Source organism: Bos grunniens, chromosome 2, assembly GCF_055505025.1.
Source record: "Bos grunniens cultivar Pamir isolate PY7600 chromosome 2, Bosgru_T2T1.0, whole genome shotgun sequence".
Lineage (NCBI taxonomy): Eukaryota > Metazoa > Chordata > Mammalia > Artiodactyla > Bovidae > Bos > Bos grunniens.
In genome coordinates, this window is record NC_141166.1 from 1,848,838 (window position 1) to 1,876,788 (window position 27,951).

The 27,951-nt window shown below is 51.8% G+C and overlaps 1 long non-coding RNA gene across 15 annotated transcripts; it reads left to right on the forward strand.

The window, feature by feature from the left end:
• Positions 1 to 256: 256 nt before the first annotated feature.
• Positions 257 to 26,399, forward strand: LOC147377241 (uncharacterized). Of its 15 annotated transcripts, XR_015150010.1 has the most exons (7): positions 263 to 770; positions 1,300 to 1,428; positions 1,538 to 2,027; positions 3,016 to 4,386; positions 9,296 to 10,447; positions 11,656 to 11,746; positions 12,270 to 16,040. It is a non-coding gene; the product is annotated as an uncharacterized LOC147377241 (long non-coding RNA). The 15 variants fall into 15 exon arrangements; XR_015149993.1 differs by lacking the exon at positions 1,300 to 1,428 and having other exon boundaries at positions 257 to 770; positions 2,184 to 4,386; XR_015149994.1 differs by lacking the exon at positions 1,300 to 1,428 and having other exon boundaries at positions 257 to 770.
• The last annotated feature ends 1,552 nt before the right edge of the window (positions 26,400 to 27,951 follow it).

The following is a 27,951-nucleotide window of genomic DNA, read 5'->3' on the forward strand; positions in this document are numbered from 1 at the left end:
GACTATACTCCCCTGGATCTCAGTTATCTCATGGGTAAAACCAGGGTGATGAGACTGAGCCTATTCCTGGGGTTCTCAGGCGTCCAGGCCTTGAGCCCAGAGACTGGCCCAGAGGGCATCCTCGAGAAAGAGGAAGTGTGAGGCCAGACTCTGGCCCGCGCGTCACTGGGATCCTGTTGCTTCACAGTCCGTGCTCAGGATGCCCGCAGAGTGAGTGTCCCGGGTGTGTGGGTGGGCGGGGCCGCGGAGGAGGCCCGGGGGAGGAGCCCAGGGCCAGGGGCTGGGAGCCCGCGGTTTGAGTCTCCAAGAGCCAGGGGCGAGCCCTGCGCCCCCAGCCCCGCTCCAGTCAGGGCACGGCGTGGTTTAGTGACTCTTTGCGACTCCATGGACTGAAGCCCGCCAGGCTCCGCTGTCCCTGGGCCTCTCCAGGCAAGAACACTGCATGGGTTGCTGTTTCCTCCTCCAGGAAATCTTCCTGACCCAGGGGTTGGACCTGTGTCTCTTGCATTGCAGGCGGATTCTTACCGTGATGCAGCAGGGAAGCCCAGTCAGGGCAGATTCCTTTTTATAACAACAACAACACCAGTTGGGTCCTTGTTAAGTACCGGGTACTTCACAGAAGTGCAGTTAACCCGTACAAACTCCTGAGATGGTTCCGTGTTACAGAGGGAGACATGAAGCCCAGAGGCGATGCAACCTGCCTGAGGTCACACAGCGAGCCAGCAGTGCAGCGGGATTTAAACTCAATTCTGAGTGACCCCTGAGCCTGGGTATGTATGTATGTGTTTGCTTTCTATTGTGAAATCAATCTTTATAGCTTCCCAGGACAGAACCTGCCTGCCCAGTGCAGGAGACGTAAGAGACACCGGTTCGATCCCTGGGTCGGAAAGATCCCCTGGAGAAGGAAATGGCAACCCACTCCAGTGTTCTTGCCTGGAGAATCCCAGGCACAGAAGAGCCTGGTGGGCTACAGTCCATGGGGTCGCACAGAGTCGGACGCGACTAAAGCGACTGAGCACACATTTATGTATTTGCTTTTCATTGTGAAATCATGACAGCTTCACAGGAAGTTGCCAAATAGGATAGAGTGGGCCTGTGAACCGTTCACCCAGTTCCCCCTGATGGTTACATCTTACATAACTGTGATAGGTATCAAAACCAGGAAACTGACATGGTTACTTACACATATTGTATAGTCCGTGCCTGCTTGTATCCACGGGTAGAGTTGTGTAACCACCACAGCCATCAAGATAGGAAACTGCCTCACAACCGAAAGATCCCCCTTGTTAACCTTTTTAGCCACACCCACATCCCGCCTACCTGCCAGCCCTGCCTGATCTGTTCTCCACCTGCATAATTTGGTTCTTTCAAGAGGTTACGTATTTTCCGAAAGATCTTACAGAAAACCCCGAGCAAACCTTCTGCCCAGTAAGTGGAATCATACACTTTTAAGGCTGACTTTTTTACTCAGTGCGCTCCCTTGAGATTTCACTCAAACCGCTCTGCACATCAGTGGTCTGTTCCTCTTTTTTAACAGGTTGTGCTCCGTGGTACAGATGCCCCATTCAGCCAAATAAAGGACAATTTGCTGATTGCCAGTTTTGAGCTATTACAAATAAAAGTGCTGTAAACATTTGTATAAAGGTTTTTGTGTAGACGTAAGTTTTTGTTTCTCTGGGATAAATGCCTGAGAGTGTAATTGCTGCATCGTAAGGTAAGAGTCCATTCTGAAGGAGATCAGCCCTGGGATTTCTTTGGAAGGACTGATGCTGAAGCTGAAACTCCAGTACTTTGGCCACCTCATGCGAAGAATTGATTCATTGGAAAAGACTCTGATGCTGGGAGGGATTGGGGGCAGGAGGAGAAGGGGACGACAGAGGATGAGATGGCTGGATGGCACCACTGACTCGATGGACGTGAGTCTGGGTGAACTCTGGGAGTTGGTGATGGACAGGGAGGCCTGGTGTGCTGCGATTCATGGGGTCTCGAAGAGTCGGACACGACTGAGCGACTGAACGGAACTGAAGGTAAGAGTATTTTGGTTTTTTTTTTTAGGGTTAGTTTTCCCGAGTGACTGCCCCATTTTACGCTCCGACTAGCAATGTATGAGCGCTTTCTCCACACCCTCACCAGCATTTGTTGTCACCATCTTTTTTTCTAAATTGAAAACGATCTTATTTTAGCTGTGCTAGAAGGAAGAGGTAGTGACGTCCCACGGGAGTCTTCATCTACTTTTCCCTAACCGCACGACTGAGCGACTGATCTGACCTGAATCGCTGGTTATGCCAACTGCACTTTCATGCTTGTTTGCCGTTTGTAAGCCCTCTTCAGTTCCGTCTTTTGGGAATTCCCTGAGATCCAGTTGTCAGGACTTCGATGAAGGCCCAGATTCGATCCCCAGGTTGAAAACTAAACTCCTGCACAGCCAAAAAGAAAAACAAACAAAACCCAGAAACGTCTCTTGCCCATTTTCAAATTGGATTTTTTTCTCTTGAGTTTTGAGAGGCTTCCCCCCCTGCCCCAGCTATAAGTCCTTTGTGAGGTCTGTGGTTTACAAATATTTTCTCATTTTGATGAAGTCCAGTTTATCAATTTTTTTTTCTTTCAATTTTTTTCATGGATTTTGCTGAGGACCTTAGTCCTGGGTGTGAAAGACAGTCACCTATGCTTCTTCTAAAGGTTTTATAGTTTAATGCTTTCCCTTTAAGTCTGTAATCCATTTGGAGTTAATCTTTGCATGCTTTTTAAAATTTAGTTTTGTATTGAAGTATAGTTGATTTACAATGTACAACATTTGTGTTCATTTCTGTACAGCAAAATGTTTGCACGTTTTTATATTAGGTGTGTGATTTAGGTCAAGTTCATGGCTTCAGCATTATTTGTTGAAAGTTATACCTTTTTTCTAACCTTTTTTAAAATTGAAGTTGATTTTATGCCTACCCTTTCCAGCGTGGATTTTAAAAAACCGTAACAAAAAACTCCACCACCTCCTGTCTTTATTTGTGATCCCTGCAGGATTTTGTTTGAAGAAAAGATTGCACTGCTAAAATAATTTGAAAACGATTAAACAAGAAAATGCCAATGTTCCCATGACTCTTAAGTATCTGATTAGTTAGTTCTAAGCTAATAAGTCTTGGGTCATGCCTAAAGTTCAGCAGGAAAAGGGATTCCTGGGTTCCTGGCCTCTGCTGGGTCCCCTTTCTCACTGTCTGGGGCTTCTCTCCCTAGAAAAGCTTGTTCTCTGCCTGGAGGTTCATTTGTGGGACAAACGACATCCCTGGCCTGGGGCAAGAGGCGGGCAGCCCCCAGGAGAAGAGCAGTTAAGAGCCGGTAATTTAGCTGCGGGGGCGGAAGGAGATCAAGGGAGGAGATCAAGGGAGGAGACCAGCCCGGAGGGCTGGGGCGGGGCTTCACAGTGAGAATTTAAATACTTGCCTCCACCCACCGGCTCTTTCAAGCTGGAGAGAATTCCAGCCACTCAGGGCAAGAGGTGAAGCAGGCAACCGAGGATGAGATGGTTAGATAGCATCACCGGCTCAAAGCAAAGCCCGGGAGACATGAAGGGCGGGGAAACCTGGCGTGCTGCAGTACCCGCGGTCGCAGGGAGTCGGACACGACTTAGCGACTGTACAGTGAGGCCCCAATTGAGGCAAGAGCATTTACAGAGGCCGCAGGGGCGTGCGGGACCACTTCCCTCTGCACCCCCTCTCCCCAAATACATGGGATGCTCCAGGGTTAGCCTCATACCAGGAACGGTCCAGATCCCCCTGGTAACTGACGTCTCTCCCATTCCTTCTCTGCCATCCCTACCAACTGCATTGAGATCTTGAAGGTTGCTTGTCAAAGTCTCTTGATTTCTGCCAATAAAAGGCAGCTAAAAACCATAAACTCGGAAGGCCCCTGTTTACAACAGTAGGATGCTTTCAAGTTTGCAAGTCAGTCTTCTGTCTCGGGTCTCAACCATCTGGTGAGGGCGTTTGTCACAGATTATTATGCCCATTTATAGACAGGAAAGCTGAGGCTCAGAAAGGTCACGTTGACTTTTCTGTCCACTAGGCCAGAAGCTTGGAGAGGGAGGGCTCAGGCCCGCCTTGCTGGCTGCTGGGTCCGCAGGTCTAAGCACAGCTTCCAGAACCTAGTAGTCGCTCAGTAAATACCGGGCAGGTGAGCAATGCCCAAGAGGATAAAGCTAGTCAGGACAGCGGAGCCTGGATAACAGCCCTGGCGGTTCTCTTTGCAACATGATCCAGCCAATCACAAGTGACAGGAAGGAGTTGGTGGGAAACGGTCCAAGACCTTCAGAAAGAGGAGAAGCACTCAGACCAATTCAAGCCAAGAAGTTCTTAACTCTGGGAGTTGAGAACCGGTTCTTCGTTTGAACCCCAGGTAAGCAAGATGTTATCCCCTTCCCTAAAGGATTTTGCTCTGTTCATTGGTAGATCTGTGTTTAAAAAATTCTATTCAATTATTACTTAAGAATTTGTAAACCAACGCTAAAGCATTTGTGAAAGTCTATTTTCCCTCATTATATGAGTATCCACATAGGGTCCCCAAGGGTGCCTCTTTGCTCAAAAAGCCAAAAATATTTACAATCTGGGCCTTTGCAAAACAAAGTTTGCCAACCCCAACTGCAGAGAGAAACTTGAGATTAATGCCAATGTTGGAGGAGATGGGAGAGTGCTCAGGTAAAGGGATGAGGAGGTGGGTGACAGATGTTGTGTCCCGGGGCTGGGGAGGGGGCGAGCAGCTCTAAGGAGTGGGCACAGCGCTGCCGTTTCCCCAAAGAGCCTGTCACGGAGAAAGCTCCAGGTCCAAAGTGGCATCGCTGATACTAAATAAAGCCCGTGGTACCAGACCAAGACTTCCTACCTGGTCAAGCTGCAGTTTCAACCTTTCCCAGAAATGTAACCTTCATCCACCACCCTGGAATGTTCCGGTCAGCACCTCTGAGGTCATCTGTCCTGTGGGACCTCGCCATCCCCCAGGGGAAGAGGCATCTCCGTGATAAAATGCCCGCCACTCCCCCCTCCACCCAGGAAGCCATCCTGGCCTGAAATGAAACCCTGCTCTTCCTCTGCTGGCGTCAGCAGCTCCCTTGCTCGCCCTTCTTCCCGTAAAAGCCTAGTATTTGTCTGCTCCCCCGAGTGGCCTTCCAGATGCTGGGTGAGCTGCTGCACCATGTAGGGATCCTTGACTAAAGCCAGGTCTTCAGATTTACTCGGTTGAACTCTTAACGGCGCTTTCACAGTGACTGTCCCCTACAAAGTCCCCATCACGCTCGTTGCACAGACTCCCGGCCTGCAGGGCGGTGTTGTCGGGACCCTGCTTTCCTGCCAGGAGACTGAGGCTGGGAAAATCCTCACAGCCGGTGGGAGGCAGAGCCAGGAGCCTGTGACGGTTAGCTTTGTGTGTCAGCCCACTGGGCTCAGGGGCGCGCAGATAGCCGGTGTGGTTGGGAGCTTGTTTCTGGAAAAGGTGAGCCTTTGAACTGATAGAGCGTGAAGAGCCGCCTTGGCCTGGTGAATGGCTGCCATCCAGACCCTCGAGGGCTGAACAGAACAAAAGGGCCAATGGCTCTCTCTGCAGGAGTGGGGACCGCCCGGCTCCTTCCGCCACTGTCGCTACCACTTCAGACTCACACCCACTCAGGCCTTTGGGCTCGTTGGTCACTCGGTCGTGTCCGACTCTCTGTGACCCCCAAGGACTGTAGCCCGCCAGGCCCCTCTGTCCATGGGATTCTCCAGGCAAGGATACTGCACTGGTTGCCATTTCCTCCTCCAGGGGATCTTCCCGACCCAGGGATCAAACCTGGCACTATCCACCTGCTTTCGTGAGCCTCCAGCCTGCAGACGGCGGGTCATAGGCCTGCTCAGCCTCCAGAAGCAGATGAGCCAATTGTGTACAATGAATCTCTGTGTTTTATGTCTGTATGTCCTGCTGATTCTGACTCTCTGGAGAACCCAATACAGATTCAAACACAAGACTGACCCATCTCACTCCTGGACCCCAGGCTGTCTCTAGAAGCTGGGTCTATGCCTTCCTGCCACCGCCTCCCCGCCATGTTCTGCAGAATACTTCTTAGGTGCTTGTCCTGTGCTCAGGGCCATCCTGAGTCCTTTAAACTCCTTTCCAGCCTTCCGGGGTTACGCTTTTCCGGAAGCCTTCTCTGATTTACCAGTAATGATAGTGACCTTGGTGATGACGATGACAGAACAGGCCTTGTTTTCTCCTGTAAATATTTTTCCATGTATTACTCACAACAGCCCTTGTGACTCAGTGCTGTTGTTACCAACCTTGCTTTACAGAGTGCCCAGAGAGGCCACGTGAGTGCTCCGAAGTTAAGCATCTAGTGATGCAGGATCAGGACACAGGTCCCACCGGTTCCGCGTCAGTGATCTCTACCGCACACTCTACCGCTTCTGGAAAATAATGAGCAATTTCTCACGTGTGTGTCCAAAAGTTTCAGAACCCCATCAGGTGCTTCACAAATTCTGTGACATCATCTTCAGAACAGTCCGAGGAGGAGGTCTTATTATCGTCCCCACTGCTGTTTTTCCGATGCTCAGAAAGCTGAACGGAGTTCTCAGAAGTCGCACAACAGTTTCAGCAGAGGGACTTCCCTGACGGTCCCGGGGCTGGGACCCCGCACCTTGGGCCTCCTCCTGAGGCCCTGGTGAAACCTCCCGGGAGAGTCCCCCAGGGGCACTGCATCCCCGGGAGTCCCCCACCCTCCGGACCCTGGGTCCTGGCTTGCCGCCTCCTCTGCAGCCAATCAGCTTCCTGAAACCACTGCCTTCCTCCCACCCAGCTCAGCCCAGGACACCCTGGGTCCTGGGAACCTGGAGAACCTTGGGTTTGGGTGTGAAAGTGAAGAGGAGAAGCCTTTGGAGAGGCGCCCAGGTCAAACTTGCTTTGCTGGGCACGGCCCTCAACCCAGGGTACCACGGGCTGGGGGCATTCCCAGTTTTCCACCTGCCGGCCTGGCCGTGCCAGGGGCCAAGGAGGGTGCTTCAGGCAAAACACCCGCCTGCGAGAGTGGGCTCCCTAGGTTCCTCCAGGGGGTACACGTAAGGCCTGCACCAGGGGTGGACACCGGAGTTCTGGTCGGCAGCTCTGCTCAGACTCAGAGAAGCCTGGGAAACCTCCCCGTCTTAGGAGTCAAACTGAAATAAGAACCTCAACCAGAAACACAGACTTCCTTCGATCCTTACTACGCCTTGCACTAGAGAACGGCTCCTTCCCAAACCATTTCATGCATGTGTTAAAAACAAGTTCTGAATCAGTGACTAAACAAAATCACAGAGCTTGTTGGCACTTAGGATTATTGTTTCAGGCTTATTCCCAGAAGGAGAATTACTGGGGCAGAGGGCATGCCTATTTTTAAGGCTCCTGATGCAGACTGCTCCCCGAAAGAACAAGGATGCTGCAGACCCTGCCAGAGCAGCACGCGTTCCTGGCGTCATCACTGAGTGTGAGCTCAGTCCCCCTGCCGTGTCCGACTCTCTGTGACCCGGGGACTGGAGCTGCCAGGCCCCTCTGCCCACGGGACTCTCCAGGCAAGAGGACTGGAGTGGCTGGCCATGCCCTCCTCCCCTACCCAGGGATCTAACCCGAGTCTCCCGCATTGTCAGGCGAGTGCTTTACCACTGGTGCCACCTGGAAAGCCCCCGTCATCACTGGTAGATGATTTTAAACTCCGAACACCAAACACTCCGCACACTTAGCATATCTTCACTGAAAATGTAAAGGGAATACCGGACCGACCACCTGACCTGCCTCCTGAGAAACCTGCATGCAGGTCAGGAAGCAACAGTTAGAACCAGACATGGAACAATGGACTGGCTCCAAATCTGGAAGGAGTTCGTCAAGGCTGTATATTGTCACCCTGCTTATTTAACTTATATGCAGAGTACATCATGAGATACCCTGGGCTGGAGGAAGCATAAGCTGGAATCAGGATTGCCGGGAGAAATATCAATAACCTTAGATATGCAGATGACACCACCCTTATGGCAGAAAGCAAAGAGGAACTAAAGAGCCTCTTGATGAAAGTGAAAGAGGAGAGTGAAAAAGCTGGCTTAAAACTCAACATTCAGAAAATGAAGATCATGGCATCCGGTCCCATCACTTCATGGCAAATAGATGGGGAAACAGTGGAAATAGTGACAGACTTTATTTTCTTGTTCTCCAAAATCCCTGCAGATGGTGATTACAGCCATGAAATTAAAAGACACTTACTCCTTGGAAGGAAAGTTATGACCAATCTAGACAACATATTAAAAAGCAGAGACGTTACTTTGCCAACAGAGGTCCGTCTAGTCAAGGCTATGCTATTTCCAGTGGTCATGTATGGATGTGAGTTGGACCATAAAGAAAGCTGAGCGCTGAAGAATTGATGCTTTTGAACTGTGGTGTTGAAGAAGACTCTTGAGAGTCCCTTGGACTGCAAGGAGATCCAACCAGTCCATTCTGAAGGAGATCAGTCCTGAATATTCATTGGAAGGAGTGATGCTGAAGCTGAAGCTGCAATACTTTGTCTACCTGATGTGAACTGACTCATTGGAAAAGACCCTGATTCGGGCAAAGATTGAAGGCAGGAGGAGAAGGGGACGACAGAGGATGAGATGGTTGGATGGCATCACCGACTCAATGGACATGAGTTTGAGTAAACTCCAAGAGCTGGTGATGGATGGCGTGCTGCAGTCCATGGGGTTGCAAAGAGTCGGACACGACTGAGCGACTGGACTGAAAGGGTAGACATGTTGCCCTTAGCACACGCCGTATAAAGGTTTTGATGCTTCTGCATATTTTAACTTGGTTATTTAAGCCTCATAATGGTCTTATGAAGTCGATGGTCTTTTTATCTCGCTGTCACAGATGAGGAAGCTGAGGCACCGAGATCGGAGGCTTGGCCAGGGAGAATGCCCCTCTGGCGCTTCCAGCCATTTCTGCTGCCCAAAGGCAGGCCCTTGGGGCTCCGCCTGGGTTCCAGCTGCTGTGTGGTGTTTGGGGAACTGTCGCCAGGAAGAAGGGAAGTGGTGAAGGGCAGGGGCTCCTCTTGTGATTTTCCCTCCTGTCTTTGTGCTGCCTGTGGTTCAGTCCTGCAAACTGCCGCTGCAGCTGCTCTGCGTAGTTACCGGTTGCTCAGGATGGGAGCTTGCGGGGGTCCGTTCCGCCGTCACAGCCACCGTGGGCTTCACCCCAGGACGGTGTTTCTCAGTTAGAAGTCCTAGATGGTGGTTATACACATACATAAAACATAACATTGACCATTTTAATCATTTTATTTTTTTAGAAGTGTTTTGTTTTTCTGGGCCTCAACGAGCCGCTTGTGGGATCTTGGTTTCCCAACCAGGGATTGAACCCAGGCCCTCCTCGGAAATGAGAGTGGGGAGTCCTAACCATTCGACAGCTAAGGAGTTCCCCGCTTTAACCATTTTGAAGTGTTCAGTGCAGCAGCGTCGGGTACGTTCACATCGTCCTGTAACCTGCACCACCATCCATCTCCCCAACTTCCGCGTCTTCCCAAACTGAAGCTGCAAACCCGTGAAACAGCAACGCCCACCTCGGGCCACCTTCCTTCTGCATTCTGTCTCCGCGGCTTTGACTACTCTAGGACTCTCACATAAGTGGACGTGATGGACAAAAAAAAAAAGTCATTTTAAAATATGAAAACGATACAGAGATCACTGAAGCAAAGAAGGGGGAGAAAGACGGTCCGATGAGCCATCTCTCTGTAAATGTGTTTCCATTTACAGCAGCACTTTCTGGGAACCATCAGGGCAACTGCTATTGTAAGTCAGCTGTACTTTAAAAGAAGAACAACAGAATTGCTGTATTTCACGGCAGGGGGCTCTAGCATGCTGAAGGTGATGAAAGATCGAAGGGGTTTCCGGTGGTTAAGACTCCACGCTCCCCTTGCAGGCGACTCAGTCGTCCCTGACCCCTGGTCAGGGAACTAAGATCCCGCATGCCAGGCAGTGCAACCAAAAACAGGGGAAAAAAAAAGATCATGAACTTGGCATGGCCTGAGACCAGACTCAGTGGACTTAATTGAAGACATTTTCCAGACCTGTGAACGATGAAACTTTTTCCTTCATTTTATGGAGATGTAATTGACCTACATGGGCTTCCCTGATAACTCAGTTGGTAAAGACTCCGCCTGCAATGCAGGAGACCTCGATTCAATTCCTGAATCGGGAAGATCTGCTGGGGAAGGGATAGGCTACCTACTCCAGTGTTCTTGGGCTTGCCTTGTGGCTCAGCTGGTAAAGAATCTGCCTGTAGTGCAGGAGACCTGGGTTCGATCCCTGGGTTGTGAAGATCCCCTGGAGAAGGGCTACCCACTCCAGTATTCTGGCCTGGAGAATTCCATGGACTATAAGCCACAGAGTCGGACGTGACTGAGTGACTTTCACTTCATTTCCTGATTGACACACGGCACTGGGTAAGTTTAAGGTGTGCAGTATCATGATTTGACTTGCATCTGTGGGACTTACTTTAACGAACCAGCTGCAGACCCAGGGCCTCGCTTGGGCCTCTCCATGGTGGTGCCTTTCCACAGTTCTCCCTCGAAGCACTGCGAACCCCACTTGTGGCACAGAAAGCCCCTGACTTCACACTCAGAAACCCACAGGCTGTGTCTCTCTGCTGCTCTGCCTCCCCTGCCCAGCCAGCTAGTGACTCAGCCAGGCAAAGATACCTAACAGCTGGGCCCACCTCTTGGTGGGTGCTGAGCCAATAGACACAACCAAGCCAAAAATCGGGAGGAAGAAGGATTTATTCCTCAGAGCAAATAGGAAGAACCCTGGGGATCTCTCCCAAAGCAGGGTCTCCCCCAACAGCAAATTTGGGGACGTTTTAAGCTAAGGGTAGATGCTGATGTGTGAGAGGGCTTGAGTAGAGAATTCAGCACAGAACTGGGGCAAAGGTCGACAGAGTCCAGGCTCAGTGGGTTGAACTCTCATCCTCTACCTGGTGGGGCCACGGCTCCTGCAGAGCTCGGTCGTGTGTCATTATGTGGGGTTTCCCCGGTGGTCCGGTGGACTCCACTCCTCCGCTGCAGGGGGATTGCCTCTGATCCCCGGTTGGGGAAATAGCGTCTAACAAGCTGCTTGGTGAGGTAAAAAAAAAAGTCCTGTTCCTGTGTAAATCCCTGGAGGAACCGACCGCCCCGAGGCTGCCCTATTGTTTCTGGCCTGCTCCTCCCTCATTTCTGCATTTTCTCCCGTAAGCGCTCTAATTACTGGGATGGGCTCCTGGGCTAGCACTGGGGAATGGCCTCGGCCAAAATGGGTTCTCTGGTGTCGAGAAAGTCTTTCCTGGTTCTCTTTATCCGTGGAACTCCCCTACCTTAGCTTCTTACTGTAATGTTTTCCCTCTGAAGGCCTTTATTTTTAAAAACTTAAAGACAGCCATTTTGGCTGATTTTGTTGTGGTGATGACCTGTAAGAACAGATCAAGGAGCAGTGGCTAAACCTCAAATTCTCATTGCTCCGGGGCTGGGCCCTCAGAAAGCAATTTAGTTCCTGCCCAGGAGGGATCTAAATGCTAAACACAGATGGATCAGGGGCCCAGAAGAATGCTGGCAAACAAAGGGCAGCTGTTTTGAGAAATCATCATAATTAAAGCTACCTTTTCTTGTGCTTTTTCTAGGAAATGTTGAGTACTTTGCACACATTATTTTATTGGAATAAGGCATTGTTCCTTCCAGGAGACAGAAGCTCAGAGAGGTGAATCGATTAAGGTAAGCTCACGTTTGGTAAAGCAGAGATAATGCTGATAATGACGGGAACTAGTCCGGGGCGAGCAGCACCAGGCGCTGGGCTAAGTTTTATGTACTACATGTATGTGCGTCTGCGAAGTCGCTCAGTCGTGTCCGACTCTTTGCGACCCCATGGACTGTAGCCCGCCAGGCTCCTCTGTCTATGGGATTCTCCAGGCAAGAATACTGCAGTGGGTTGCCATGCCCTCCTCCAGGGGTTCCTTCTCAACCCAGGGATCGAACCGGGGTCTCCCACTTTGCAGGCGGATTCTTTACGCTCTGCGCCGCCAGGGACGCTGTATGTGTGTATGCGTGTATCCTTACATGGATATATGCGTGCGCACACGTGCGAGCTCAGTTGTGTCTGACTCTGCAATCCCATGGCTGTGGCCCGCCAGGCTCCTCTGTCCCTGGAATTTCCCAGGCAAGAGTACTGGAGTGGGTTGCCATTTTCTTCCTGACCCAGGTATCAAACTCAAATCTCTTGCATCTCTTGCATTGGCAGGAGGATTCTTTACCACCTGTGCCAGCTGGGAAGCCTCATATGTGGGAGTAATTTTATATAATTCTGTGTTTCTGCTCCCTGTGCCATAAGATCATCCTGCTGCAGAGCTGGGCCTGTGGCCACCTGGCCCGGTGCGGTCCAGAGAGGGCAGGACTCCCCAGAGTCCAACAGCCAGCCTCCAGGAAGGGCAAGGCTGAGCTTGGGTGGTGAGCTTCCTGTTCTGGAGGCATGCAAGCTGAGAGCGGGGCTTCTGCTGGAAGGGTGATGAGATTGTATGTGCCTCTGCTTTCGGATGTCCTTCCCTCCGTCCTGGAGGCATGCAAGCTGAGAGCGGGGCTTCTGCTGGGGGTGATGAGATTGCATGTGCCTCTGCTTTCGGATGTCCTTCCCTCCCACCCGCTGGTCCCTGTGGCCGCTGAATGGGTATCCGTCCAGCCAAGAGGGTCTACAACCTGATGGGAAGGATCATGAGGTGGGAGCTATTTTCATCATCATCCCCATTTTACAGAGGATGAAACTGAGAAGCAGGGAGCTGCTGCTGCTGCTGCTAAGTCGCATCAGTCGTGTCCGACTCTGCAACCCCATAGACGGCAGCCCACCAGGCTCCTCTGTCCCTGGGATTCTCCAGGCAAGAACACTGGAGTGGGTTGCCATATCCTTCTCCAATGCATGCATGCATGCTAAGTCGCTTCAGTCGTGTCCGACTCTGTGCGACCCCATGGACAGCAACCCACTAGGCTCCTCTGTCCACAGGATTCTCCAAGCAGGAAAACTGGAGTGGGTGGCCATTTCCTTTTCCTGAAGCAGGGAGGTCCTCTCTCAGAGCAGCATCCGTGACCCTGGGCGGAGCTAGGACGTGACCCTAGGTCCTCCACAGCACCTGTAGCTAACCTTTGGCTGATCCTGACCCCTGACCTCTTGGCTGAGTCTAAAGCCTTGCCTCTTCCCAGCCACTCTGTACTTGTATAATACTCTCCAGTTTTGTGTGTGTATATGTGTATATATATATATTAATCTATTTATTTATTTGGCTGCCTTAGGTCTTAGCCGCCTCACTCAGGATCTCCCTTGCATCTTGCAGGATCTTTCCTTGTGGCCCAAGGACTCTCCAGTTGTGGTGGGCGGGCCTGAGAACGCCGGGCTTCAGTAGTCGTGGCTGGTGGGCTTAGGTTGCTATGTGAGATCTTCATTCCCTGACCAGGGATCTAACCCTCGTCCCCCAGATCGCGAGGGATCACTGGACCAGTGGGGACGTCCCAACACTGGCTGTTCATTCTGGGCAGACCTGAGTGCTGATCTCAGCCTGGAGCTGGGATGGGGGCCTTCGGGATTTGGCTGCTCCCGCTGAGAACCTCGGGTCCTCCTGACTCCACTAGGGATGGCCCCTCCCTCCCCGGGGCCGAGAGACGCTCTCCGGACAAAGGCTGAGACCGGCCGGCTCCTCTCACTTATTTGTAGGCTTGGCCACAATCTCCACGGGTTCGGGATGGTGGAAAAAACAGGCCCCATGTGTGAATTTTACACCTGCTCTCTCTTTTTAAGAGCAGTTTCAGCATTTTTTGGAAACTGCTTTTTCTACCTTCCAGTTCATTCAGGCCAGCTGGGAGATTAAGCCTTTGCTCTCCCATCCCTCTCTTCCTCGAATGGAATCCTTCCCTCCCTCCCCTGCTTTTTTCCTTAAGACTCTCTCCACCAAGGGGACGTCTACCTGCAGTGAAAGGCGTCGGGGCTGAGGCACAGTCTGATCAGGTTTTAAAGTCTTTAATTGGAGGATAATCGCTTTACGCCGTCGTGTCGGCTCCCGTGTGAACAGCGTGGATCACGCCGTCGTGTCGGCTCCCGTGTGAACAGCGTGGATCACGCCGTCGTGTCGGCTCCCGTGTGAACAGCGTGGATCACGCCGTCGTGTCGGCTCCCGTGTGAACAGCGTGGATCGTCTGTTTGTCAGTCACTGTTGTGTCCAACTCGCTGTGACCCGTGGCCGGAGCCACCAGGTTCCTCTGTCCATGAAATTCTCCAGGCAAGATTACTGGAGTGGGGAGCCGTTCCCTTCTCCAGGGGAACTTCCCGACCCAGGGATCAAACGTGGGTCTCCTGCATGGCAGGTGGCTTCTTGACTGTCTGAGCCCCCGGGGAGGCCCCCGACCATCCGCAAGCACACATGAATACCCTCTTCGCACTGCCCGCTACCAGTCTGATCGGTTCTGACAAATGCATATGACAATGTAGGTCTCCTTGTCGAGGTATGGACCGTGCCAGTCACTCCAGAAGTTCCCTTTGGTCCCTCCTCTCCCTCATGCGCCTGGAGGAGGACTCTTGCCAGACGCCTGGCCAAACACCTGGGGGGCTCAGCGCCTGTTCTCCAGGGTCCTGGGGCGAGGGTCCCCCAGCGTTAACCTTCACCGAGCTGCCTGGTTTCAGAGTGGGGACCCAGGTAAGGAGAGAGAGGCTAACGAGAGATACAGAAACAGTGCAGCAGAGGGCTTTCCTGCCAAGGGGAAGGTGCCTGGAGGAGGCCCGGAGCCCAGCCCGTCAGGAACGCGTGTGTGAGGCCTGGCCACGGCAATGCACGCGGCTGAAGAGAAGAGGGACTGCCCCGGACACGGTTAAAAACTGTGAGGAGGATGAATGAAAACGATCACAGGAGGGACGTCCCCGGGGGTCCAGTGGCTACGAGTCCCTGCTGCCAGTGCAGGGGCCCAGGTTCCATCCCCGGTCAGGGAACTAGACCCAAATGCCGCTGTGAAGATGCTGGAGCAGGCAAATAAATGACTATTAGAAACAATGACGGCAATAGGGGAGAGACTATTGCAATATGGAGAGAGACAACCCGCCTGAATGCATTGCAGATGGGCTGGGAGGGGAGGGGAGGTGGTTTCAGGAGTGGATTTGTAGCCAAGGAGCAGAGTGAGGCAGGCGAACCATTTGTCTTTAACAGTGACCTCTACCAGGAGGGGGAGGCTCGCCTGATTCACTCAGGACATCTATGTGCCCCGGCCCAGGAGTATTTCCACAAATAGCGGAGCAGGCGGCCCTTTGTGTAAATTATTTTGGGGGGGAAGTTGGGAGGTAGAGATGGGGAGGGGACGGTGGAACGCAAAATTGAAATGTAAGCCATGTTCAGAGTTAAGGTGAATATCTGAGAATTAACTTGGTCTTCTGAAGGGGAGCGGAATATCCTACCCCCAAAATACGCCATTTTGGCATATTGATTATCTTGAACTAAACTTACTTGAGAAACGGCCAGTGCAAGAAGGACACTCCCCCTTTCCTGGTCCCCGGAAAGCAGGAAATAAGCCTCCCAGATGGAGTGTGCCCCCTCTACGAGGAGGGTCGATGGTGGCATCTTAGTGCAGGAGGGAATTCAGGGCCGAGAAGGCGGTATAAGGAAATCTTGCTGGACTTGCCTGCTGGCTGAGCAGCAGCGCATCTGCCTGCAATGCAGGTTGGGAAGATCCCCTGGAAGAGGGCACGGCCTCCCACCCCAGTCTTCTTGCCTGGAGAATCCCATGGACAGAAAAGCCTGGTGGGCTACAGTCCACAGGGCCGCACGGAGTCGGACACAACTGAAGTGACTGAGCCCGCGTGCATAAACGAACCTTGGTACTTCCTCACCGATTTCCCAGCCCGAGCCCAGGCTTCTGTGTCTTGTCCTTCACAAGTTGTCTCTTTGTCTAAAGGCATAGAGGCGTCCTGCTCTTGTCACTGTTTTGAGTCTCATACTTTTCTGAGCTCCTGTATGTACGAAATTAAATTTGTCTTTCTCCCGTTCATCTGTCTTACGTCAGTTTAATTATTAGACCAGCCAAAGAACCTCGGAGGGAAGAAAGGGAACGTTTCCTTCCCTACGATGCTTTCCTTCCCTTCTTCCAAAGCTCCACCTGTTGGAAGAATTCCTTTGGCCTCGTTTATTGGACGCGAGCCCCGCGCTGTTCTGGCACCAAGGATGCAATAGTAGGCAGTGCAGAAACAGACCCTGTCCTCCACGGGCTTCCGTGCGTCGTGGGCAGATGGGCAGTATGCAGGGCTTCCCTGGTGGCTGAGCGGTAAAGAATCCACCTGCCAAAGCCTGCCAATTGCAGGACGCATGGGTTTGATCCCTGGGTCAGGAAGATCCCTCTGGAGAAGGAAATGGCAACCCACCTCAGTATTCTTGCCTGGAAAATCCCATGGACAGAGGAGCCTGGCGGGCTACGGTCCATAGGGTCACAGAGAGTCAGATATGACTTAATGACCAAACATCAATAGTAAACAAGATAAAGATGTGACTTGTGACCTGATTGAGGGAACGATGCCAGTTAGTGGGAGGGGAGAAAGAGTGCCGTGTGGGAAGGTTTATAATTGCAAACGGGGCTGTGCAGGGACGGTCTCACTGGGAAGGAGACACCCTGGCTATGGAGCTAGCCAGGAAACAGGAGGATGCCTGTGGGAAACAGGGAGAAGGGAGAAGGAGGCTACAAGGCCCTGAGGTAGGTGCACGCTCCCGTGTTGAGCATCCCCAGTCAAGGAGGCTGGTGTTGTTGCAGGAAGGGGGACCCCCCTTCCAGGGCCCGAGAGGGGGCTCTTATCTACTGCAGCCCACCAGGCTCCTCTGTCCATGGGATTCTCCAGGCAAGAAGACTGGAGTGGGTAGCCATCCCCTTCTCCAGGGGATCTTCCCGACCCAGGGATCCAACCCGGACTTCCTGCATTGCAGGCGGATTCTTATCCGTCTGAGCCTCTAGGGAAGCCTGAGAGATGCAGGTAGGTCATCTAGGGCTTTGGCGTGTACTCTGAATGGCAGGGCAGCTCCTGGAGAGCACTGAGCCGAAGAGGGACACACTTCTCTTATCTTTCAAGTGGATCCCTTTGCTATGTTGAGGGAGGGCTGACAAAGGTCCATATAGTCAAAGCTATGGTTTTTCCAGCAGGATGTGAGAGTTGGACTGTAAAGAAAGCTGAGCGCTGAAGAATTGATGCTTTTGAACTGTGGTGTTGGAGAAGACTCTTGAGAGTCCCTTACACTGCAAAGAGATCCAACCAGTCCATCCTAAAGGAGATCAACCCTGAATATTCATTGGAAGGACTGATGCTGAGGCTCCAATACTTTGGCCACCTTTCCAAAGAGCTGACTCATTAGAAAAGACCCTGATGCTGGGAAAGATTGAAGGCAGGAGGAGAGGAGGGCAACAGAGGATGAGATGTTGGATGCCATCACCGACTGACTCAGTGGACATGAATCTGAGCAAACTCTGGGAGACAGTGAAGTGCAGGGAGCCTGGCGGGCTGTTGTCCGTGGGGCACTGAGTTGGAGGCACAGAGGAGTACTCAGATCGGACACGACTGAGAGACAGAAGATCACGGGGGTCGCAGGGAGATCAGTTAGGAGACCGACGTGAAATCAAAGGGAGGGCCGTGTACAGGGAAGGCGGTGAGAGAGAGTCGCATGGAGATGCCGTTGGAAGGTGACGCCGTTTGGGCTCATCGACTGCAGGGTGCGGGGGAAGAGCAGAAGGATGTCGCTGGAAACACGGAGTGATTGTCATCAGCGGGGAGGGGGAGCCCCACCCAGTGGAAGCAGGTTGAAGTCGGGGGTAAGGGGAGCAGATTGGAAGACGGGGCCCTCCCGGGGGCTCAGTTTGGGACCTGCTGGTGTGAGATGCTGTTGGACACCAAGTGGAGAGTTTGAGCAGACAGCTGGCTTTCAGAGTCCGGGGTTGGGGAGAGGCTCAGAGGTATAAACATATGAGTCATAGCTTCGGCGTAGGCACACTATTTAAAGCCTTGAAATTACGTAGGAGCTTCAAAGGAATAAAACCTCAGATAATAGCGTTGGAAAGCTTCTCAAAGTTCTGCCCATCTGATGCTCGAGTTTTACAAGGAAAAAAGTGGAGCCCAGAGGTGGGAGGTCCCTGGTCTCAGGTCACCCAGTGAGCTGATGGTGAAGCTAGGGACAAGACCTTGGTTCCTGATTGCTGAGCAGAGCCTCTTTCCTATACCCAGATTGTCATTGCACTTTTTATGATGGAAAAGGTTCCCGGCCTCTAACACTTTGCCGTTTCACTTCATGGCAAAGCTCATGAGGTCATCAGAGAGCTGAGAAGCTAAGATGACCCCTTACAGCCTCCTGGCAAGTCAGGGTGAGGGACTCCGACTCCTGGTCCGGTGCCCTTGCCCCCCAGCCCCCTTCCTGCCACCTCCTCCAGGAAGCCAGCTGTCTCTCACGCCTGGACCGTCCCTGGATCTTCTTTGTCTTTTGCTCATCTTCCCTCGCGCTGGGTTCGGGTCTTTGTCATTTTAGATCCGTTTAGTGTTGACAAAGGTTCTCTCCTTGGCCAGACTCTGCGTGGGTTCCTCTGAATTGTCTTGTCGAGGGGGCTCTGACTTTGGGCTTCCGTGTCCGCCTCTGCTTGTCCTGCTTTCTCAAGAATCCTGCCAAGTTAGTTCCGCCAGGATCTCCCCCTGATGTTTGGTCGCCCTCGACATCTGACTGGGTTCCTTCTCCTCCACCTCTTCCTGCTGATGTCAGATCACCCTGACCTGCCTTCAGCAGGAATCCTGCCAGGTCTGTGTCATACTGTGATTTATAATAACAAATATACATTAGGCTTTTCTCCTGTTTCTGGCATGGAGCTCTAAAACCCTTGTCATTTCTTATAAAAGAGCCATAGGGGGCATCTTTGGTTATAACATTTACTTTTGTTACTTAGTTCCTGAAATATTGAATAGCTCCAGAGGAGTAAACCCTGGAGAAGGAAATGCAACCCACTCCAGTACTCTTGCCTGGAGAATCCCACAGACAGAGGAGCCTGGTGGGCTATAGCCTATGGGGTCTCAAGAGTCGGACACGACTGAGTGACTAAACCACCACCAGATGGATAAAGGTGATGGATGTCTTTTGTTGCTCATAACGAGCTCCTTTCAACCCATACCTGACTTGATGTTAATAAGGTGACTTTTGGAAAGCCCCTAAGGATGGGGGCTGGTTGCCAGGGACACCAACTAAGATTAAAAGGTTGGAAATTTTAAGCCTACCTCTCAACTTCCCTCCTATATACCGGAAGGGGAGCAGTTCAGGAGACTGAGTTCAGTTAGCAGTGGCCAGTGGTGGAATCAATCATGTGTATGTCATGACGCCTCCATGAAAACCTGAGGGTGAGGTTCAGAGAGCCTCTGGGTTGGTGAACACAGGAACGTGCTGGAATCATGGTGCCCCCTCCTCACATATCTTGCTTTCCGCATCTCTTCCACTGGGCTATTCCTGACTGGTATCCTTTTATAATAAATCATCAAGCTCCAGGAGTTGGTGATGGACAGGGAAGCCTGGCGTGCTGCAGTCCATGGGGTCACAAAGAGTCAGACACAATGGAGCATCTAAGTAACAACAAATAATAAATCAGGCATCTAGTAAATAAAGTGTTTTCCTGAGTTCTGTGAGCCATTCTTGCCAGTTACATCAAACCCAAGGAGGGGTCATGGTAATCTCTGATCTCTAGTCTATGGGTCAGAAGCACAGACAGCAACCTGGACTTCAATGAGTGTCTGAAGTGTGTGTGAGTAGCTTGTGGGACCGAGCCTTAACCTGTGGGATCTGATGCAAATTCAAGGTGGCCAGCGTCAAGATGGAGTTGAACTGGCGGGCATGAAGCTGGTGTTGGAGAACTGCGTGGTTTGGGATCCTGCCTCCCACTCCCAACACACACCCCCACATTTGGTGACAGAGTGCAGAAGTGTTCAGAGTATTGTGTGTGTGGTTGGGGGTGTAAGTGAGAACAACAGTGTGTTTTTTGTTTATAGTTCTGAATCCCCCCCAAGAGCTGCTGTTCCCTCTTAGGAATTTGCTATCCTCAGACCCCCACCCCCTGCTCCTTGGCTATACGTTCCCACTTCTCCTGGTTGTATTCTGAGCTGACAGTTGGGAGATTTCTCCCTCTCTTAGTCACTAAGTCATGTCTAACACTTTTGTGACCCCGTGGACAGTAGCCCACCAGGCTCCTCTGTCCATGAGATTTCCCAGGCAAGAATACTGGAGTGGGTTGCCATTTCTTTCTCCAGGGAATCTTCCTGACCCAGGGATTGGACCCAGGTCTCTTGCATCTCCTGCACTGGCAGGCGGATTCTTTACCACGGAGCCATCCGGGAAGCCCTGTACTGCAATAGTCCCTGAATAAAATCCGCCCGTCTGCTCTGTAACAGGTGCTGTGCAAATGTTTTCTTTTACAGGAGGAGCCATCTTGTAGGAAGCGTGTCTGTGGTGATCTTGCAGGAATAAGCCCCCAGGGGCGGGACCCTGGTGGTCGATCACGTTTGTAGACTGCATGAGGCCTGGCCCAGCCCCAGGGACGTGTGAGTGGCCCTGTGAAGATCTGGAAGGTTAACCTGCCCGATCCTGTGGTCCACGTTCATGCTTTTGGGGTGACATGTCTGTAGCCACTGGTGAAGGAGGACATGTCCAGTAGCCTTCTCTGTCCCTCGGGCCAAGGCTTGGGTGTGAGCATAGGAATTTGGGGGGTATTTTTAAAGATCGAAGTATAATTAATGTGTAATATGTGTTAGTTTCTAGTGTACAGCAGAGTGATTCAGTTATACATATTCTTCTTCGGTGTACTTTGTAGTAGACGGTGAGTACAGCCCCCTGTGCTGGGGGTGGACCCTCTCTGTTTATCTCCCGCGTACAGCACTGCCCTGGGTTAGCAGCGTGTCTGCTTATCCCGACTGCTGATTTATTGCTCCCTCACCCTCTTTCCCCTCTGGTAAGCGTAAGCTTGTTTTCTGTTTGTGAGTCTGTTTCTGTCTTATGAATACGTTCGTTTCTGTCGTGTTTTAGGTCCCACACGTAGGGAATATCACACGGTGTCTGTCTCTCTGTTTGACTGGCTTCACCCCGTGTGATAATCTCCAGGTCCGTCCATGGTGCTGCAAATGGCATTTATTTCATCCTTCTTTATGGCTGAGTCGTATTCCTCATCTGGAGAAGGAAATGGCGACCCACTGCAGTGTTCCTGCCTGGAGAATCCCGTGGACAGAGGAGCCTGGTGGGCCGCAGTCCATGGGGTCGCAGAGTGGGACACGACTGAGCAACTAAGGCACACTCTGTGCACGTTATCCGCGTGTATTACACCATGTATGCTCACCTCTTCTCCATCTAGCAGTGGCATTTAGATCGCTTCCATGTCTTGGCTTCTACTGCTGTGCACACTGAGGTCATGTGTCTTTTCAAATGAGAGCTTTTCCAGATACAGAGCATAGGAACTTTTGCCTCTCATTGTGAATAAGCCCAGATAAGCTTCCCCCTCTCAGAGCCATGCCCTTTGCTAAAGAATTTTCCTCCCCACTTAGCGCCTGTGATTTGTCCCCTTCCTCGGGTCTGTGAGGAGCTCTTACATTCTAGGGCCAATGCAGGCGTTTTGCAGACACTGCTGGCATCTGGGCCGGCAGGGTTTGTCGTGGGGGCGGTCCTGTGCATTGCAAGGCACCGAGCAGCGTCTCTGGGCTCCGCCCGCTGGACAACAACAGCACCTGCTCTCAGTTACGACGGCCGAACTCGTCTCCAGACTTCGCCAGCTGTTCCCTGAGAGTAAAATCGCATCCTCCTCCACTTGAGAACCCCCGAGTCACTGGGAAGAATTGTTTGCAGCTGTGGGAGCAGGAAGGGGGCTGGTGTGGGGCCTCTCCAGGGGGAAGTGACCAGAACCAGATGCATCGCTCTGATCGTCACACTGCAGCTCACTTGCTGGCCATGTGTTTTGAATCTAGAGGGGGCCCCAGAGACTGCTTTCCCATTGTCTTGGAGGTGCTGGCAAATTCTGAGAATGACCAGGCTCCTCTGCGCAGTGAAAGGTGATGACACGTGCGGGATGTCTTGATTAGTGAGAAGAAAAGGCCACTTCCTCAAAGGGAAGGGGAAGAAGGGGGAGTCTGGGTTCTGATCCTGGCCCAGCTCTAGATGGCTGTGTGCCTTCAGGGCAGTCACTTAACGTCTCTGAGCTGCGAGGACCAAGTGCACCCAGGGATGAGAGGTGCCCAGAGAGTGTATAGTTGGCATTGGTCTGCCCAGGAAATGCAAATTCTCCATTTTAACACTGAACGATGCTGCGCGTGATGGCTGGGCTTCCTAATGGCTTTGTGATGTTGAGCTCTGTAAAACCGAAACCAAATGTCGGGATTCTCTACCCAGTGTTAGATGTGACGGTAAGTAAACGTCTGGCACGTACGCAGCGCAAGCCGCAGTGGGGGCCAGAACATTGCCTCTTTCCAGGAAGAAGAATCAAAGAGCTAGGAAAGAGCCTGAGCGCTCATTCAGTGACTCCGTGGTGTGTGCTGAACTGATTCAAATGTTCTTGGAAAATTGGATGTTTTCTTGTAAACATCGGGGGAGATGAAGGAAACACAGGTGCACGGGCAGCTTTTACAGCGAGGCTGGACGGCTAAGTTCCCTGTCCTTTGTTAGCAGCGCCGGCCCAGGGAACCCACCTGGCCCCCGCAGACCCCTAGGGAACAGGTCTATGTTACTATGTTGGAATGGGATTGGGAATCGCACCCAGGTTTGCAGGAGGCACAGTGACCACAGAAAGACTGGAAGTTGCTTTGAACAGGACCAAGGAGATAACAGGTTACTTCTCTCTTAACTTGACTAATGGCGACTGAGAAAAGTGAGCCAGACCTACTGAAGAATTGGTCACCCGGGCAGGCAATGGCAGCCCACTCCAGTGTTCTTGCCTGGAGAGTCCCAGGAACAGAGGAGCCTGGGGGGCTACAGTCTGTGGGGTCACAGAGAGTTGGCCGCGACTGAAGCGACAGCACGGGGCTGATCAATATGAGGCTCTTTTCTTTTGGGCTCGGACTGGATGGCCCAGTATCTGCTTCTGGAGAATCCTGGATTTAAAGATCTGAAAGACCCTGATTCTCTCTCCCTCCATGGCTTTCTTTCTCCCTCCTCCCCTTCTGTCTTTCCTTTTAAAAGAAATTTTATTTGTTTTTTTGGCTGCTCCATGTTTTAGTTGAGGCATGTGGGATCTTTGAGTTGTAGCCTGTGGGATCCAGTTCCCTGACCAGGGATTGAACCTGGGCCCCCCGCATTGGGAGTTCGGAGTCTCAGCCGCTGGGCCAGCAGGGAAGCCCCTATGCCTCCTTCCTTCATTCCACATTTATCTCTCCATCCGTCCACCCAGTGGCACTGACCTGGCAAAACCCTAAGTAGTTAAACGCAACCCTAGTCGCTCCCACCCCAGCTCCATGAGTGAGAGGAAACAATCACCTGAGTTCCCAGGGCACAATTTACATTAAAAAATTGAAATGTAGTCGATCTATAAGGTTGTGTTAGGTTTAGGTATACAGCAAAGTGATTCGTATATATTTGCTGCTTTTCAGTTGTGAAGTCGTGTCCGACTCTTTGCGACCCCAGGAGCTGCAGCACGCCAGGCCTCCCTGTCCTTCACCGTCTCCCCGAGTTTGCTCAAACCCATGCCCATCCAGTCGGTGATGCCATCTAGCCATCTCATCCTCTGTCATCCCCTTCTCCTCCTGCCCCCAATCTTTCCCGACATCAGGGTCTTTTCCAATGAGTCGGCTCTTCCCATCAGGTAGACCTTAAAGTATTGGAGTTTCAGCTTCATCATCAGTCCTTCCAATGACTATTCCAGATTAATTTCCTTTAGGATGGACTGGTTGGATCTCCTTGCTGTCCAAGGGACTCTAAAGTCTTCTCTAACACCACAGTTCAAAAGCATCAATTATTCGGCGCTCAGCTTTCTTTATGATCCCACTCATACGTATGTACACGTATTCTCTTTTCAGACTGTTTTCCTGTATAGGTTATTACAACATACTGAGTACATAGCACATTGAGCATGGTTCCCTGTACTGCGTAGGGGCCTCGTTGTTTATTTCACATGTAGCGGGGTGTGTCTGTTAGTCCCAGTCGCCTGAGGTGTCCCTCCCTGCTCCCTCTCATCTTTGATTATCATACGTTTGTTCTCTGTGTCTGTGAGTGTTTCTGTCCTGTGAATTAGCTCATCTGCCTTGTCATTACTGTTATTACTGCCATTGTTATTCTGGCTGCACCGCACGGACTTGTGGGCTCTTGGCTCCCTGACCGAGGATTGAACCTGCCCCTCGGCCGTGAAAGCATGGAGTCCCAAATACTGAGCCGCCAGGGAATTTCCCGTATCGTTTTTTACACTCCACACATAGTGATGTTGAAGGACGTTTGCCTTTGGCTTATTTCACCAGCGTGATGACCTCTAAATGCGTCTGTGTTGCGGCAAACGGCAGTGTTTCTTTCTTACGGCCGCGCGGTATTCCACTGTGTGCCCTCATCTACCCATGGACATCGAGGTTGCTCCCATGTCTTGGCTAGTGTAAATAGCACAGTTCACACTTTCATATAAGAATTATTTGAATCCCTGTCGATTTTCTACAGTCTGTAGAGCTGTAAGTTCCTTTAAAGACTGAGGACGGTGGTGGGCAGCTGGTCAGGACGCCTGCCACGTCTCAGAGTCTCCCACCAGTCGCTCTGTGCTCCTCGGGCCTCCTCTCCCTGCCCTCTTGCTCAGTCTGGTCCAGGCACAGTCTCCCTGCTGCCCTCCAAGCTGGCTAAAGCCCTGCCCTCGGGGCTCTGTGTCCTCTGGTCCTGCCCGCCTGGAGTGGGCTGGCCTGAGACCCCCGCAGCCCCCGTCCCTCTCAGGCCCTGCCTGGGGTCACCTTCTCAGGGAGGACCCCATCCCCTCCCCGCTTTATTTCCCCTTCTAGCACATACTGCAAATGGCGGAATTCTGTCTCCTCCACTGCACGTCTGTTGAATGGAAAATTAGAGTGACTACCAGGTCCCAGGTACTAGGAATTATTTTTAGAGTCCTAAGATTTAAGATCTTTTCAGCACTGTGGCATTTTTTTTTAAAGCCGGGTTTCTTAACTGAAATAGGATTAATGTACAATATTCTGTTGGTTTCAGGTGTACATCAAAGCAGTTCAGTTACATATATACATGCATTTACATGCACTTTTCAGAGTATTTTCCATTATAGGTACATTGCAGGATATTGAATATGGTTCCTTGTGCTGTTCAATAAACCCTTGCTGCTTCCCTATTTTGTGTATAGAAGTGTGTATTTGTTAAGTCCACACTCCTAGTTCATCCCTCTCCACCTCTTTCCCCTCGGTTGCCACGAGCTTGTCTTCTCTGTCTGTGAGTCTGGCTCTGTTTTGTGCATAAGTTCATTTGTATTGATTTTTCGATTCTACCTATGTGGTGTCACATGGTGTTCATCTTTCTCTGACTTACTTCACTTAGCATGATAATCTCGGGGTTTATCCACGTTGCTGTAAATGGCAACATCTCATTCTTTTTATCACTAATCTTCTAACATATACATGTATATATATGCATATATATGTGCGTGCGTGCGTGTGTGTGTGTATGTGTAAATATGTGTGTGTTGGTCTTTCAGTCATGTCTGACTCTTTGCTTCTCTATGGACTGTAGCCCGCCAGGCTCCTCTGTCTACAGGATTCTCCAGGCAAGAATTCTGGAGTGGGTTGCCATGCCCTGCTCCAGGGGATCTTCCTGACCCAGGGATCAAACCGGGGTCTCCTGCCTTTCGGGCGGATGCTTTACCGTCTGCGCCGCAGGGAAGCCGTCACCGGCTTCTTAAACCGATTGTCTGTTGATGGGCACTCGGTTGTTCCCACTTCCTGACTGCTGCAGAGAGTGCTTCTATGACCATTGGGGTGGGACCCCGCTATTTTAAAGACAAGGAGACCGAGGGGAGACGAGGAAAGAGACTGAGGTCAGGGCCGCGGCAGTGGTGTCGTGATGGAGGCCATGTTCCAGACCAGCTGCTGGGCTCGGTCCTTGCGGTGTCGCAGCGGACCCCCGTCCTTCACCTCCCGACAGTCTCCTCACCTTTAGAATGGGTGCGCTGCTGCGGCTGGCGCTTGCTGGAAGCATGTGGGTGAGCTGCCCTGCCCAGCAATACTGAGCAGCAAATGTCAGCAAATTAGGAACCCACAAAACCATGACACAGAGCCACATGGTTCTCAAGACTCTGTCCAGACAGTGTTCCTTCTCTGAGCTCACCTGGTTTGGAAGGGGATGAGAAATGCAGCCAGGAATTGGCCATCCTCAGGGATTGCTTAGAGCAGCGGTACTCAAATCTTAGCATCACTTGCGGTGGGTGGGGTGAGGTGGTGGGAAGCTTATTTGGTAACCTGCATTTCTAGCAAGTTCCCAGGTGACAAGGTGCTGCCAGCTCCCCCGGCTCATAGACCAGTATGACCTCTCCTTCTCCAGATGGTTAACGGCCTCCTGCAAGCTTGTGGCTTTACTTCTACCTGCTCGGCCCTGGGATTCCTCTTCTGTCCTTATGTACATTTCCATGTGTGGTTCTCATCTTTCTGGACTCACTAATACCTTATCATTCTGTAAGATAACAGCTCAGATAACATTTTCAGCTTTTTTAAAAAAATCGTGGGCAGGATGGCCTATGCCAATTGCCCTGGCCAAGTAAACCTAAATTGTTTTGGCCTCCTGAATCAGGCTACCCCATTGCTCTGTGCAGATCACCTCCTCCAGGAAGCCCTCCAGGACTGCTCAGACCCAGCAGGTGTCTCTTCTGAGCTGTCTGCTTACCACTCTCATAAATGGGCCATTTCCTCTGAGGCGACTGTGCATAAAGTCCACTTTGTCCCGGCAAGGAAGATGCATCCCCAGTCCACTCGGCGTTCTTTTCATTTCAACCAGCAGAGGGCGGCTCAGTACCACAATTCTACCCCGCTGGGTTCAGCCTTGGGGGTGAATAACCCAGACCTTCCTGTCCTCAGAAGGCCTTGGGGCAAAGGGGAGGCGTTGAGACGACCTGGTTATCTCATCTGTGGTTAAGTGCCGGGACCTGGGTCCAGACATTTCTAGCGGTGTGATCCTGGGCTTTGTGACTCACCCAGCTGACCCTCAATTTTCTCTCTGTAAATCGGCTATAGTAATGCCCCGTGGAAGTTTCTGAACATTGAATAGATTGGTCACATGACTTGTTTAGCCCGGAGCCTGAGTCAGATTTAGCACGTGCACGGGTGACTGTGGGCTAGTGATTGCACCTCTCTGCACCTCAGTTTCCTCATCTGTAAAATGGGGATAATTTAAAGTACCCCCTTATAGACTACTGCCTCAGTTCCCTTTATTATTGTTATTACTTGATAATGATGATGATCAAGCCTCAATATTTACCTGTTCCATTGTTGCTGGTTGTGGGTCGAGATTAAAGGTTGTTCCACCCACTTTCCTGGCTCCTCCTGCTTGCCCTGAGCCGTTTCTCCTGGTGGGGGCAAGATCAGCACCCCAGCTCTTCCTGGGAAGAGTCTACTGAGTTCCTGGTATGAGCTGGGGCGCCAGCTGGCATCTGGAAACTTGGATTCCCTGAACGTGGCTGCAGCTCAGGGCAGGAGTGGGAGTCCGGGGTGCTCCAGGGTGCTCCCACACCCACCCCACAGAAACCGAGCCGGCCCTGAGCCCCTGAACAGGCCCTGCTCTCTGTGAGGGGCCAGGGGGCGGGAGCAGGCAGCCGGGGGGCGGTGGCCGGGTCAGCTCTGCAGCCAGCGTGGGAGGCCGGGGGAGCCTGGACCTCCCCTCTCTCTCTCTCCATCCACACGGTGGGAACGATAGGTCCTGTTGTCTCTCTCCCTTCCAGGGCAGGCTGGCGGAGCAGCATCC